The 12970-nt window shown below is 41.4% G+C and overlaps 1 protein-coding gene across 5 annotated transcripts in view; it reads left to right on the forward strand.

Moving 5' to 3' along the window:
- The first annotated feature begins 2889 nt into the window (after positions 1 to 2889).
- LOC310943268 (R3H domain-containing protein 1-like) overlaps positions 2890 to 12970 on the forward strand; it is a 44231-nt gene continuing 34150 nt past the window's right edge. For all 5 annotated transcript variants that reach the window (XR_014593111.1, XM_083908799.1, XM_083908800.1 and 2 more), the window contains exons 1-2: positions 2890 to 2997; positions 11443 to 11607. The gene's annotated coding sequence lies outside the window, so the exon portion shown is untranslated. The remainder of the gene's footprint in view (positions 2998 to 11442; positions 11608 to 12970) is intronic.

Genomic DNA, 12970 nt, shown 5'->3' on the forward strand with positions numbered 1-12970 from the left:
TAAATGTAATGTTTAAAAAAATAGAGATAAAAGTCATAATTGTGAGAAGAAATTCCATGAAATACAATACATTTCAGACACTTGAAAAATAAAAGTCATAAAAATGTGATCCTAAGTCACAATAATGAAATAGTAAGTCATAAAAATGTGATGCTAAGTCAATATTGAAAAGTAAGTCATAAAAATGTGATGCTAAGTCATAATAATGAAAAGTAAGTCATAAACATGTGATGCTAAGTCATAATAATGAAAAGTAGGTCATAAACATGTGATGCTAAGTCATAATAATGAAAAGTACGTCATAAACATGTGATGCTTAGTCAATAATGAAATAGTAAGTCATAAACGTGATGCTAAGTCATAAAAGTACGTCATAAACATGTGATGCTAAGTCATCATAATGAAAAGTAAGTCATAAACATGTGATGCTAAGTCATCTTAATGAAAAGTAAGTCATAAACATGTGATGCTAAGTCATAATAATGAAAAGTACGTCATAAACATGTGATGCTAAGTCATAAAAGTAGGTCATAAACATGTGATGCTAAGTCATCATAACGAAAAGTAAGTCATAAACATGTGATGCTAAGTCATAATAATGAAAAGTACGTCATAAACATGTGATGCTAAGTCATAAAAGTAGGTCATAAACATGTGATGCTAAGTCATCATAACGAAAAGTAAGTCATAAACATGTGATGCTAAGTCATAATAATGAAAAGTAAGTCATAAACTAGTGATGCTAAGTCATCATAATGAAAAGTAAGTCATAAACATGTGATGCTAAGTCATAATAATGAAAACTAAGTCATAAACATGTGATGCTAAGTCATCATAATGAAAAGTAAGTCACAAATATGTGATGCTCATCATAATGAGATACTAAATGATACAAATGTGATACCATCTCATAATTATAAATCAAAGTCATAAAACTTATCTATAAATACATGTAAAATTCTTAGCAAGAATGACAGTGAGCAACATTGGAGAATAAAATATGAAGGTAAATATCAGCACCTTATTTGATTATGTCAACATGTATTTATTTAAATCTATTAATTCCATACATTTCTCCATTCACTAAGCACTCACAGAGTTAATGACTGATTTCTAAAGACTCGTCAAGGATGTCTGTGTTGTGTCAAGCTTCAAACCAGACAGGAATACAATTCAGATATTGATGTGCAGACACTTTTAATATCTTTCAATTTAGAAATATATGTATTTATACATATATTTATTTATATATATATATATATATATATATATTTTGGTAAATGATACAGTTTTTGTTTTTTTTACATTTTCCCTGACTTATGGTGCATCCCAGTTGTAACCAGAAAGTCGGAGCAACCTCACAAACCCTGACATGGAATTCCAAAGTCGCTGCCACAGTCCGTCACTTAGAATGACTATTTTTATTCCTGGACATATTGCTACACCATTTGTGTTAAAAAAAATCCCAGATTTTTTCAGAAAACTCAATCTCAATCTTCTGTAGCATTTCCTTTGCTTAATGTTGGAGGTTAACGAAACTTTTCCGGATTGTCAAGTCTTTTTAACTGGTCTACAGTTCGAAATGACTCTTCCAGTGACGACACTCTCTGACCAATCAGCGGCTGGCAGTGTGTTGACGTCACATTTTAGTATTGGTACTATTGCTGCGTTCCAGAGCCCATCCAAACACATGGGATGTGGGACTTATCCTACCTGGATTGTACTATTGTAGTCGAATTTTAGAAAACATGGACGATCGCGGCGCTTTAGATTTATGTTTGAAGAGGCATTTTGACTGTCATACATATCGATATGTAACGCCATGAGTATACTTTTACCGTAGCCCTACATATCTTCATGCTATAACATGAAAAACAAGTTGTAAAAATTGCTGTGTCTACTTGGATCCCCTGTATTTCATCGCGACTGAACTCGATCCTCGTCATAAAGATCATGTCAAATATGGATGTGTGGATATAACTGCGCATAGAGAAATGATCCATTCTGCGTTGGATATGCAGAGCTCCCTTGTAGCTGCGCACAATGCAGGAGAGGGAGAAGAGCAGAGTCAGCAGGGGCGGTGTGGAGAAAAAAAAGGCCCGCACCAGATGAGGGGCACCTTCTATAACTGCAATGCCTTGACTTTAGTGATGTCAGTACACACAATCCCAGCCATAACAACACAATTAGATTAAAAAAACAATGTTACAGAATTGGCATAACAATTAATTTAGTTTTTTTCCATTTTTTTTTTTTTTTTAATTGTAAGGGTTATTATTGTATTTTTCTGGGGGGGGGGGGGGGGTTGATGCGGCCCAGCCTCACGGCCCCCAGGCAAATTAAGTTTGAGACCCCTGGTCTAAAACAACTCTACATGCAGAAAAGTGAAGTTCATAGCCTATTCATGTGACTCCATGGGCGGCGCTATTATTCTCCGACGTCATTTTGGTGAAGTCGGGTTAGGTCGATCGGCCCCGCTAGTCGGAGGTCCCACTTCGACAGGCATTCCAGTGCACTTTTTCTAGTTGGAGGTCGGATAAGTCCCACATCCAACTGGTTTGGATGGGCTCTGGAACCCAGCATCCATCAACACTGATGGAAAAAGCCATAATAAAAACGAGTAGAAATGAGCTGTGCCAAAATTACGCAGCGTCCGCCCCACCTGCAATACTTCCAAGTACCACCAGTGGGTCACGGCCCACACTTTGACAAACACTGTGTTGATGAGTAATTAATGTATTCGTTGATTATTAAATTCAGTAGTTTAGTGTGAGTGTGACATGTGAATCCGTCAGACAGATTGTTTAAAAATACAGCAGTGACAAGATATGACATATTTTCAACAGCCTGGTGCGCGAGGAGGTGACGCACTCCTCCTCCTCCTCCTCCCCGCCTCCCCCCCTCCAGCTCTCCGGACTCCGCTGCCTCTCCTTCTCGCTCCGGCGTCTCCTTCTTCTCCACCAGCCTCGGCAGAGACAGCAGCGTTAAACCGAAGCGGTAAGGCTCCACCAGACACCCGTGCTCGCCCCCCCTGTCTCTGTGCTCAACCGGCGGCGAACACGTCTCTCCTCAGCCCGTGTCACAGCGCACGAGCGCCGGTGTTAGCACGTTAGCATGCCTCGGTGTGGGTGTTAGCTTAGCGCCGCACGACCCAGCCGCATATGTCGCCGCTCTCTGCGGCTAAAATAAACCTGCTAACACCGTGTCCGGCTTGTCAGCGAACACCATTGAAGACAGCTTTTGTCCCGAATAACACACAAACACAGCAGCGGTGATATAAATGTGCAGCGTAATTCTGTCACTTTAAGGCCTGCTTTTACACAGCGAGATGCAGTGTGTACGAACTGTTAGCAACAGAAACAAACCGGTCGTTCATTTAATTATCACGCTGCTCGGTGAAATGTCATGTAGGCCGAATTGTTGCCAGATATGCCATTTATCACACTATTGTATTATATATAGTGTGAAAGTGGTTGTTGGCTTGCTTATAACACGGAAAGTATTAAAATAGTCGTATTGGTAATGGAGTGTCGTATGTCCGTGACAAGAAAATGTCAAAAAGTGGTATTTACATTTTTAAAAAAAATTCTATTTCTCGTTTGTCTGCTGTTCAATTAACATGTCATAAAAAAGTATTTGTCATGGATTAGCATTGCAATATTATCACGCACACTGTCGTGAATGGAGAAATATTAATCTTCAATATTGTGGAACATATTATGTGACTTGAAAATGCTGCTTCGCTCACCATCATACAGTTCAAGTGATTTATTTTGAAGTGCCACAAGGGGGAGCTGCACTTTCTGAGCACCTCATGATTTCCTAACGATGTTCTGTAGTAATATTCTTGTTTTTCACTGTAAAATATGTTTCCTCGAATATGTATTTAAAGAAGGTGTTTAACAATTTTAAGCATTCTTTTACGTTCTCATGAATTGAACTTATTTTGATCAGCGTAATTGTGATGAGAAGTTTCATTATTGTAATCATCGTAAAGTGAGTGTGTTTTTTTTTTTTTATATCGTGCTAATATCGTATATTGTCACATGTCTCTATCCTGAGGCAGAGGTTGTTCAGTGTGTAATAGCTTTCACCAAAGACGTGACCCACTGACTAAATAATTCATGGTCTTCCAGGGGGGGCACAGAGGGAAAAAAATCTATCTTTCCTATAATATTTGGTCGCAGACGTTAAATAATTCATCCGTCTATCCATAAATTGTTTGTTCCATCGGTGACCTTTTTGCGGGATTAAGGAAGCACAATAATAAATTCTGCAGAGACCCTGGCATAACCACTGGTACAATTATGAGGCAGGATCGGATCGCTCGTCGCAGCCTGCTGTCGGTTGCTAAGTGACAGCAGGAACTTTTCCACCCACCGTGTTTGCAGTTAAAGCCGGAGCGAGTAAAAAATAAAACAATCAGCCGTTTAAGACTCGGACCTGGTCTGTGACGGCCTGTCAATCACCTCGTCGTTTTTAATCATCCTCTGTGCATCTGTTTCATCTCTAATCAGATCGACAAACAGCATTTATTATTAATCCGTTACTACATCAATCATCGACTGTTTTCATCATCAGTTAGCCGTTTCTGTGATTTTTCTGCTTCTTAAATGTGAATATTTTCTGTTTTATTTGCTCCGTATGACAAAGAAATAATGGACGGTTTAGTTGGTTTATTTGACTTTTCATAATACATTTAAAAAAGCAAACGTTTCATCAAAGTTTACATTTATATATAAAAACAATCTTTGTTCTAGAAAGACGACCTAATTTGTGGAGCATCTGTTACCACAAGGTGGCAGCAGCGAGCTGGACGTCATTAGGGCCGCAAGTAACCATTCATTTGTTAATCGATTAACAAAATGTTTAATTTACCGTGTAAACCAGAAAATATTCACATTTAAGAAGCGGAAAAATGACACAATCTGTCTTTAATCTCATTTATTGTTAATAACACAGTTTCTTGAATGCATCTCGTCAACACGCCGTAGATCCCGCAGAAGTGACGAAATTTACCGGGGTCGCTGAATGCGTCTCGTGTTTTGACAGCGACGGCTCGATACAGATGTCACGTCCTTGAGTATCTACGAATTCAAGATTTTTAAACGACTCGTCTGTTAACGACACGTCTGCCCTTGTAGTCGGCTGTGTAACAGATATTCTGCGCTCATGAAGAGGAAATAAACTCCCAGAGTGTCCAAATATTTGTGATCGCTGTGTGTGGTGAAGCGTTTATGTGATATGAAGGGTTTCTGGTCAGCTAGTATCAGACTGATATCGTATCAGCTCTGACGTGGTGTTTGTGTTTTAACTGGTGTGTCTTTTCTGGCTTTTACGGCACAAGAGAGTCAAGGAATTCAGACCAGTTAAAGAATCCTGATAAGGATTTTGACTAAAGTACATTTAGTTGACTGAGAGACGAGGGAAGGAAGAGCAGACTGGGAAACGGAGACACAGTTGAGTGTGAAACCTGACATTAAAGCATGATTTCTCTATGTGTTTTTGGCGGATTAAACACATACGCGGCACTTAAACATCACGCTCGTTAGACGTTACGGTGCTGCGGACATTTTCTCTGCCCCCGATTTAGACGGTAAAGGAGGATAATGAGCCGTCGCTGCGTCGCGGTGTATTTTATTGTGGCGGTGCCTGAAGCAGAGCGGTGTTTTTTTTTTACGGCCGTGCTTCTTCAGCGTGCTGTGTGTTTTTCCTCTGTAAGTCGCTGGGATTAGCTGTAGCCTTGTGCGAGGAGCAGGGTGCCAGCTTTAAACGGGACGGTGGCCCAGCGAACAGCTCGGCCTCTCAGCGGCCAGCGCCTCCCATCGTCTCTCCACCTGGTCTGTCTCAGCGTTTACCTGGCCACAGACATGTCGCTGCTGCCCCCACCTCCTCCCTGTTCTTTCTCCTTCACTTTCCCTTTTCACCACCTTTCTTAACTCACACCCTCCTGCTTTTTCCTCCTCCCTCCTCCCTCCTCCTCCATCCTGAAGCAGAGTAGCTAATGAAGAGCCCCATTTAGCCGCGGCTTCACTTCAGTCAGCGCTCTGTAGCGCTGGCTTGGCCTCGGCTGCTCTGACTGGCTGCTCGCGCTCTGACATCACACGGTGCCAGCTGTTGATTTGGTGCTGTCTCCAAGGCTGGCTGGCTTGATGGCTTGTGGCAGGTTACACTCTTTCTCCCTCCCTCCCTCCTTCCCTCCCTCCCTCTTTCTCTCCTCCTCCTCTTTACTCTCTGCTGTGGCCGTCGTTCACCCTCAGTCAGTCGAGCGAGCGTACAAGAGGCAGCAGGCAGCTGCTGAGCAGCGAGCTGGGAGGCGACTCCTGCCTCCTCTCCAGCCGGTCGCTCCTCCAGTGCGATGGAAACTAAAGGGTCGCGTAGCATCAGCAGCAGCAGCAGCAGCAGAAGCAGAAGCAGGGATGGAGGGCAGAGCTGCCGGGCAGGTAGGTCCTGATCTGACCGGCTGCTTCCTCTCACCTCACCAGAGTTGGTGGTTAGAGGCTGTTTGTCTCTTCTGTCTTTTGTCGTGGTTGTCGTTGTTTGTAACCGATCTGTCAGCGCTGTGTAACTCTCTCATTCTCTTCTCTTTATCTGCTGCTCGTGCGCCTCGTTACGAGGATAATGAACACAGATCAGCCAATGAGAGGCTCTGCCCGCGGCGTTTTGTCCTCCAGCCGGGTGCTCCTCGTCGTCCTCCTCCTCCTCCTCCTCCTCCTCCGTGTCCCCTGCTCCCTCTGTTTGTTCTGCAGGTGTTTGTCTGCAAATTGACTTTTAATGACTCTGGTGGACTTTGCCAGTTCTCCCTCTCTTCCCTCTCTCTCTCTCTCTGTGTGTGAACAACAGCGGCACATGAAAACTGCTCGACTTGCATGTTAGTTTCCAGTGTTTATTGTTTCTCCTCTAATTGCCTAGATTGATATTCCCTGGAAGCTCTCCTGTGGGACAGGTAATGGATTACCTCCATGCTCTGCTGTGAATTTAATTTATTAATGCTGCCTGGCTGCTGCTGCTGCTGCTGCGACACGCCACACTGTGCCGTGCCGTGCCGCGCCGTTCTCCCTCTGCCCGACGCGACCCTGAAGGCAGAGTGAGCGGCGCAATTACAGCCTCATTTGTGTGTGATATTTCTTGATAATGCGCTGTGAGCTGTCACGGGGCACTTCCTCAAACCCACGCCGCCTGTGCCGCTCTGAAATGGAGGCGAGCGGCGTACGAGAGTGATGTCCTTTCACAGGCTGTGTGCTCTGATGGTTCTGTGGTGTGTGCGTCTATGGCTCCCCCCGTCTCTGCTTCTCTGGCTTTTCCCGCAATTAGCAGAGATGCCCCGGAAAGTGGGGGGATTAGTTACTCGGTTAAGTTAAACACGGGAGTCGATTTTTATTGCCGTGCGTGTGGATTGTGGAGCGGCGTTAGTGAGCTCGTTAGCTGTTTATTCCTATGGTGTTTCTTGGTGACACTTATTCTACAGAGTGACAGACACAGCAGCTGTAGCTTTTTGTTTTCTGTCTTTATTATCCCACATGTCCCGGCCGTTTGGCTGCACTCCTGCTAATTACCTCTTTTTTAATGATGTGACACGTGCAACAAAGCTCTTCAGCAGAGATGCTGCTGATGCTGCTGCTGCTGTTGTTACTTTACGTGATATTTTCTTTGTTGCTCAGGCGTTTGGATTTTCTTTGTGGTTGTTTGTGGGCAAGCTTTCGCTCCACGTCCTCGCTCTGTGCTCCCGGGAACAGAGTGGAGGACGGCAGTTAGAGGGAGGGATTGAGGGTCCTTCACCTCCGGTTGAGCCGGTTATAACCCGGACAAGAGCTGGACTCCACGCAGCGCTGAGCACAACACGGCAGAGCAGAGGTGTGGGAGGGAAAGGTCACGCTCAGCAGCAGCAGAGACAGAGAAAGACAGAGGCAGGTGTGTGTGTGTGTCTCTGTGTGTGTGTGTGTGTGTCTCTGTGTGTGTGTGTGAGGCAGGCTCTTCTGCGCTTCAAGATGATGGAGAAATTTCTCATTAGCTCACCATCAGAGATAATTGTGCGTGAGAATGGTCCGTTAAGAGCCCGCTGTGGGGGATTTTTATTATAGCAGAAAACACTTCTGTGCAAACGCCGCCTCACAAATTGTCATTGATTTTAGGCGAAAAAAGAGAAAAACAACGTTTTGCTGCAGGAATTCAACTTTTATGATTTTGGTGTCATTTCTTTGTGTCATATCGTATCACAATGTGATTTTTATTGAACTTTTTCAAATCTCGTACACAAAAGAACTATTTATTTATACACAATACATGATTTTTAACACATCTCTTTTTTTAGAGAGAACATATAGTTGTAGCTATGGATTAAATATGACAATTAAACTTGATTATTTTCATAAATCCTGTAGAAATCCAGCTTTTCGGTGATTTTTCTGCATGCATACGCTTTTATTTGTGTGGAAATTGAAAGGTGTGTGTGTGTGTGTGGCGATGAAGGTGGTGTGAAGGGGCGGTGCGACACTGAACGACGCCTGAGGGAGACTCTTTAAGGCTGCTGCACTCTGCAGCGACCGTAATACAAATGAACCACTCCCTGTCACAATACAACACACACGTACGCATCAGTGAACTTGTGTGTGTGTGTGTGTTATTTTTTTCTCGTATACCGTCGGCAGCCTTAGCGTTAATCGTGCAACGATATTAAAGTTTACTGTTACGATTTTATTGACATTTATTCCTAATATCATAACAATAAATGTAAAAAATCTGCAAATGTCTCATTTTACCTTTGATTTTATGACAATTTCATGAGAAATTTGATTGAAGATCTTTTTTAAGCTTTCAAATGAATCTGTTTCACGAGTAATATTTTTTGTTACATCAGTTCCTCTGTGTTCATAAATACGTTTCACGACATTTTATGACAATTTCACGTCTGAAAATGCATCGTTTCACGATATTGTTGCGATAAATGTTGAAATTATAAGAAATTTCACGAGTACTTTTTCTTACGTCACTTTGTGAAATTGTGATGTTTCACTTTCTTAACAAGCGTACGAAAAACGCATCGTTAGCGGTTCAGAAAACGCAACTTGTCGTGTTTTTTGGGAGGCGGAGCTATAGGTGGAGTCACTGGAGAGGTGCAGGCTCCCCCTTGTGGCCGCAGGACTGCATGTCGGTGTCATTTTCTCGCTCACTCGCGTGAAATATTAACATTAATGATTTGTCCTGGAAATGGAAATACACCACGATCGACTTATTGTGAGTGATTTTTTTCCAGCTTTAGTTTTAGCGTTGGTTGGACTGTCTTTAACACACACACACACACACGCACACACACACACACACACACACACACAGTGAGGCTCAGTGTTGTGTCCTCGCGGCTGCTCTGTCTGCTCAGCAGCTCAGCTCATAAAACCTGCAGCGCCGTCGGACACACTCTGTCAGAGCAGCTTTTACGCTGTGTGTGTGTGTGTGTGTGTGAGTGTGTGTGTGCGCGCTGCAGGAACGGCACTAAATAACACACATTTTCTCCATTTCAGAGTTGTAAGTGTACATCCACAGCTCCTGTCACACATGGACAGCCATGTAGAAAAGTGATGGCTGCACTTATGGACAGAGATAAGAGAGCACTGTGTGTGTGTGTGGGGGGGGGGGGGGGGCGAGTGTGTGTGTGTGTGTGTGTGTGTGTGTGTGTGTTGATGGAGACCAAAATACATCTAATAATCTACACATATAATCTAAATGAAGGCGTCCTGACCGGAGGTGACACTTGACCTAAGCTGAGGAGAAACGTGATGAGCTGAAGATGGAAAATAAAATATATTTATATATATATATATATATAATATACCTCAGAACAGTGTGGAATAAAAATGCTCTATAATCTTTAACTAAAATTAATCTTTTACTATACCGTCATATTTGATCGTTGTTTCCCAAATCTTGAAAATGATGATGTTCTCAAATGTGATTTATTTATTTATTTGTTTATTCATTATATGGAGCAAAAGAAACAAGAACGTATAAAACGCATTCAGATCATTCTTAATATCTAAATATTAAGAAAATGCTAAAAAATGCGCTTTTATCAGTTACCGAAGTAGTTGACGGTGAATCGTTGCAATGGCGATGTGTCGACACTAGGGGGTTAAATATTTGGTAAAAGTATTGAATTGCGATATTTTCTTTTTTCGGATAATAGTGTACAATATTATTACACAACGTGATTTTTTTTTTTTTAAATCACTCACAGTGATAAATTTCCATTATCGGAATTATTGGATAATCCTAAATATAGAAAATGCTACATTTTTCTCGTAAACTGACGATGCTGTCGAACTCACTTACACAGTCCTAGTGATTTACTTTGAAGTGCCACAAGGGGGAGCTGCATCTTACCAGTCATTCCATGACCTCATGATATAACAATTGTATTTTTCACAACACAAAAATGATGTTTTAAGTAATGCTAGTCGTTTTTTTTGTAATGTTAATAACATGTTTTTATGCCTCTGTATTTTGAAAATACTTGTGATGAAATATTTTGTACGTTTTAATTTGGTATAGTGTTTTTGGTCAAATTCAGCAACATCAATTTTTCTGTTTCCTTTAAATTGATGATGACATTTGTCCTTATTTGTCTATTTTTGTCAGTTTTGTTTTTTTAAAATGTGATACCGATTTTTCCTTTCCAAAATATTCAGTCCAACTAAAAAATAATAAAATGTAAAAACTAAAATATATTTTTTTTAAATCCCTCACCAGACACTGAAATGACATGATGTTAACATTTATTCAGAAACAAATCGTTTCTATGTCGAAAATGTCGCTAACAAAGAGGTTCAAAAGAGACCGTGTGTCACTAGGACTGTATGTTTGCGAGTTAGACGTCATCGGTGTCAAATTGGAATGATTTTTTTCTCCCGTCGCGATTAATCGAAATAATGAAATTTCACCACAATTCACTTATTGTGAGTGATTTTAATGGAAATACGCGATGAAAACAGTGAAAACAAGAAATGTCAGCTCAGTGTGGCCAGAGTGTGAGTGTCTGTGTGTGTGTGTGTGTGTGTCTGTCGTCGACCTATAAAGGAATTCTCTGGAAAACGGATGGTGTGTGTGTGTGTGTGAGAGAGTGTGTGTGTGGCACCAAACAGCAGCAGCAGCTGAGAAATACTCTCTTCTTCTTCTTCTTCTGTCTCCGCTCTCTGAATTCCTAATGCTGTTTTTTTTTTTTTTACGAGGTTGGCAGCGGTGCCTTCTTTCTGCTCATCCATTATTTATGGCACACACACACACACACACACACTCAAACACACATGCTTGACTTTTGACTGGCACAGATATCCCAGACTTGCTGACACACTGGTGACTGCTGTCAGTCGCCGTGACCCCGCGGCCGTGACCCCTGAGGCCTCACCCTCTCCTCACCCTCCTCTCACCCTCCTCTCCTCTCGTTGACAGGTCAGCAGGGGTCAGGGGTCATGAGGGCGTCGCAGGCCCCGCTCGCTGTCCTCAGCAGCTGAAGCAGACATGGGCAGAGAAGTCTCCACGCCTGGCTACGGTAGGCTCCGCCTCATCCACCTCCTCATCGATCCTCTGCTACGACCGCCGCTGGCTTCCTTTCAAGTACGTGCACTCTTTATTTGACCCTTCACACTGAGATTATAATCCAGACACACGTGGTGCAAGATTTTAAATATGACGTGGCCAAAAAGTGGGATTGTGGGATAAATGATCAATAACTCATGACAACTGACAATAAATAAATATCAAATCAAAGAAAATCTAACAATTTACAGAAAATATATAGAAAGTTCACAAAATAAAGCAGATTTTTGGGGTTTTTCTGAACACAGAATCTCAGGAAGGAAAGTTTGAACTCTGAAGTGATTTTCTGCCATTTTCAGCGTCTGTTAAACCTGTTTTAAACGCATAATCATCGTTGTAATCCAATAATATCCAATAAAACAAGTTCCAGTGAATTTCCAGAAATAATTATTTCAACTTTCTCCTCTTTTCACAATCTGTTCATGTTTTAAACAAACAGTCAACATTTAAACAGGAAGACGGGATTACACACATCTCAGGAACCATCAGCATAAAACCAGATTAAATAAAGAAAAGCAATTATTGTTTAATAATTTATTTATTTATTTAGTTTTCTGATTTTTCAGCCTCTCAAATGTGAATATTCTGGCTTTTTTTTTTGATCCATATAACAGATCATTAACATTTGAAAAAACAAGACATTTAATATTAATATATTTCCATATTTTGCACCATTTTCTTACTATTGGATTAAAACACTCCTTTAGTTTTGAGATTAGACATTAAAGACAGGAGAACCAATGGAGTAAATAATCTGTAAGGATTATTGTAACGTGTCCACAGTCAGATTGAGCTGCGTCGGCCTGAAGTTGCTCCTCAGTTATTAATAATTAATATTTAATGTGATATTGATGTGAAACACGATGAGAAGCCGTTAGAAATATTAAATATACACCACTTCAAACTTAAAGGCTGTGAATATTTATGTCAAACTGACAAAGATGATTAAATTTCAGTCCTGAGCAATTAAAAACCAGGACGTCCTGTCATCAGTAATGTGTCTTTATATATGACGAAGTATGTATGTGATAAAAGAGAGCGCTCACTTAAAGTCTCTGTAATGTGAGAATCAAATCATCCACACTATTATTATCATTATTATTATTATTATAACGCAGGGGAAACATCGAGGGAGTCTGAACAATCTCATGACGATAAATGAATAAATGAATAAATGAGTGAGGGACAGAATCCATCACAGGTCCAGTATTTCCCAATATCTTCACTCCAGAGACTCGGCGAAAATCAAAATGTCAGCGGCCGACTCTGCGCCGCGCTCTGGAGAATTAAAAGTGTTTTTCTTCACAACGAACGCACGGACGATGCTTTTGTCAAACGTTTGACAGCCGGTTGAAATTCAACGTCTGACTCTGCAGAGCAA

Source organism: Microchirus variegatus, assembly GCF_963457635.1.
Source record: "Microchirus variegatus genome assembly, chromosome: 22".
Lineage (NCBI taxonomy): Eukaryota > Metazoa > Chordata > Actinopteri > Pleuronectiformes > Soleidae > Microchirus > Microchirus variegatus.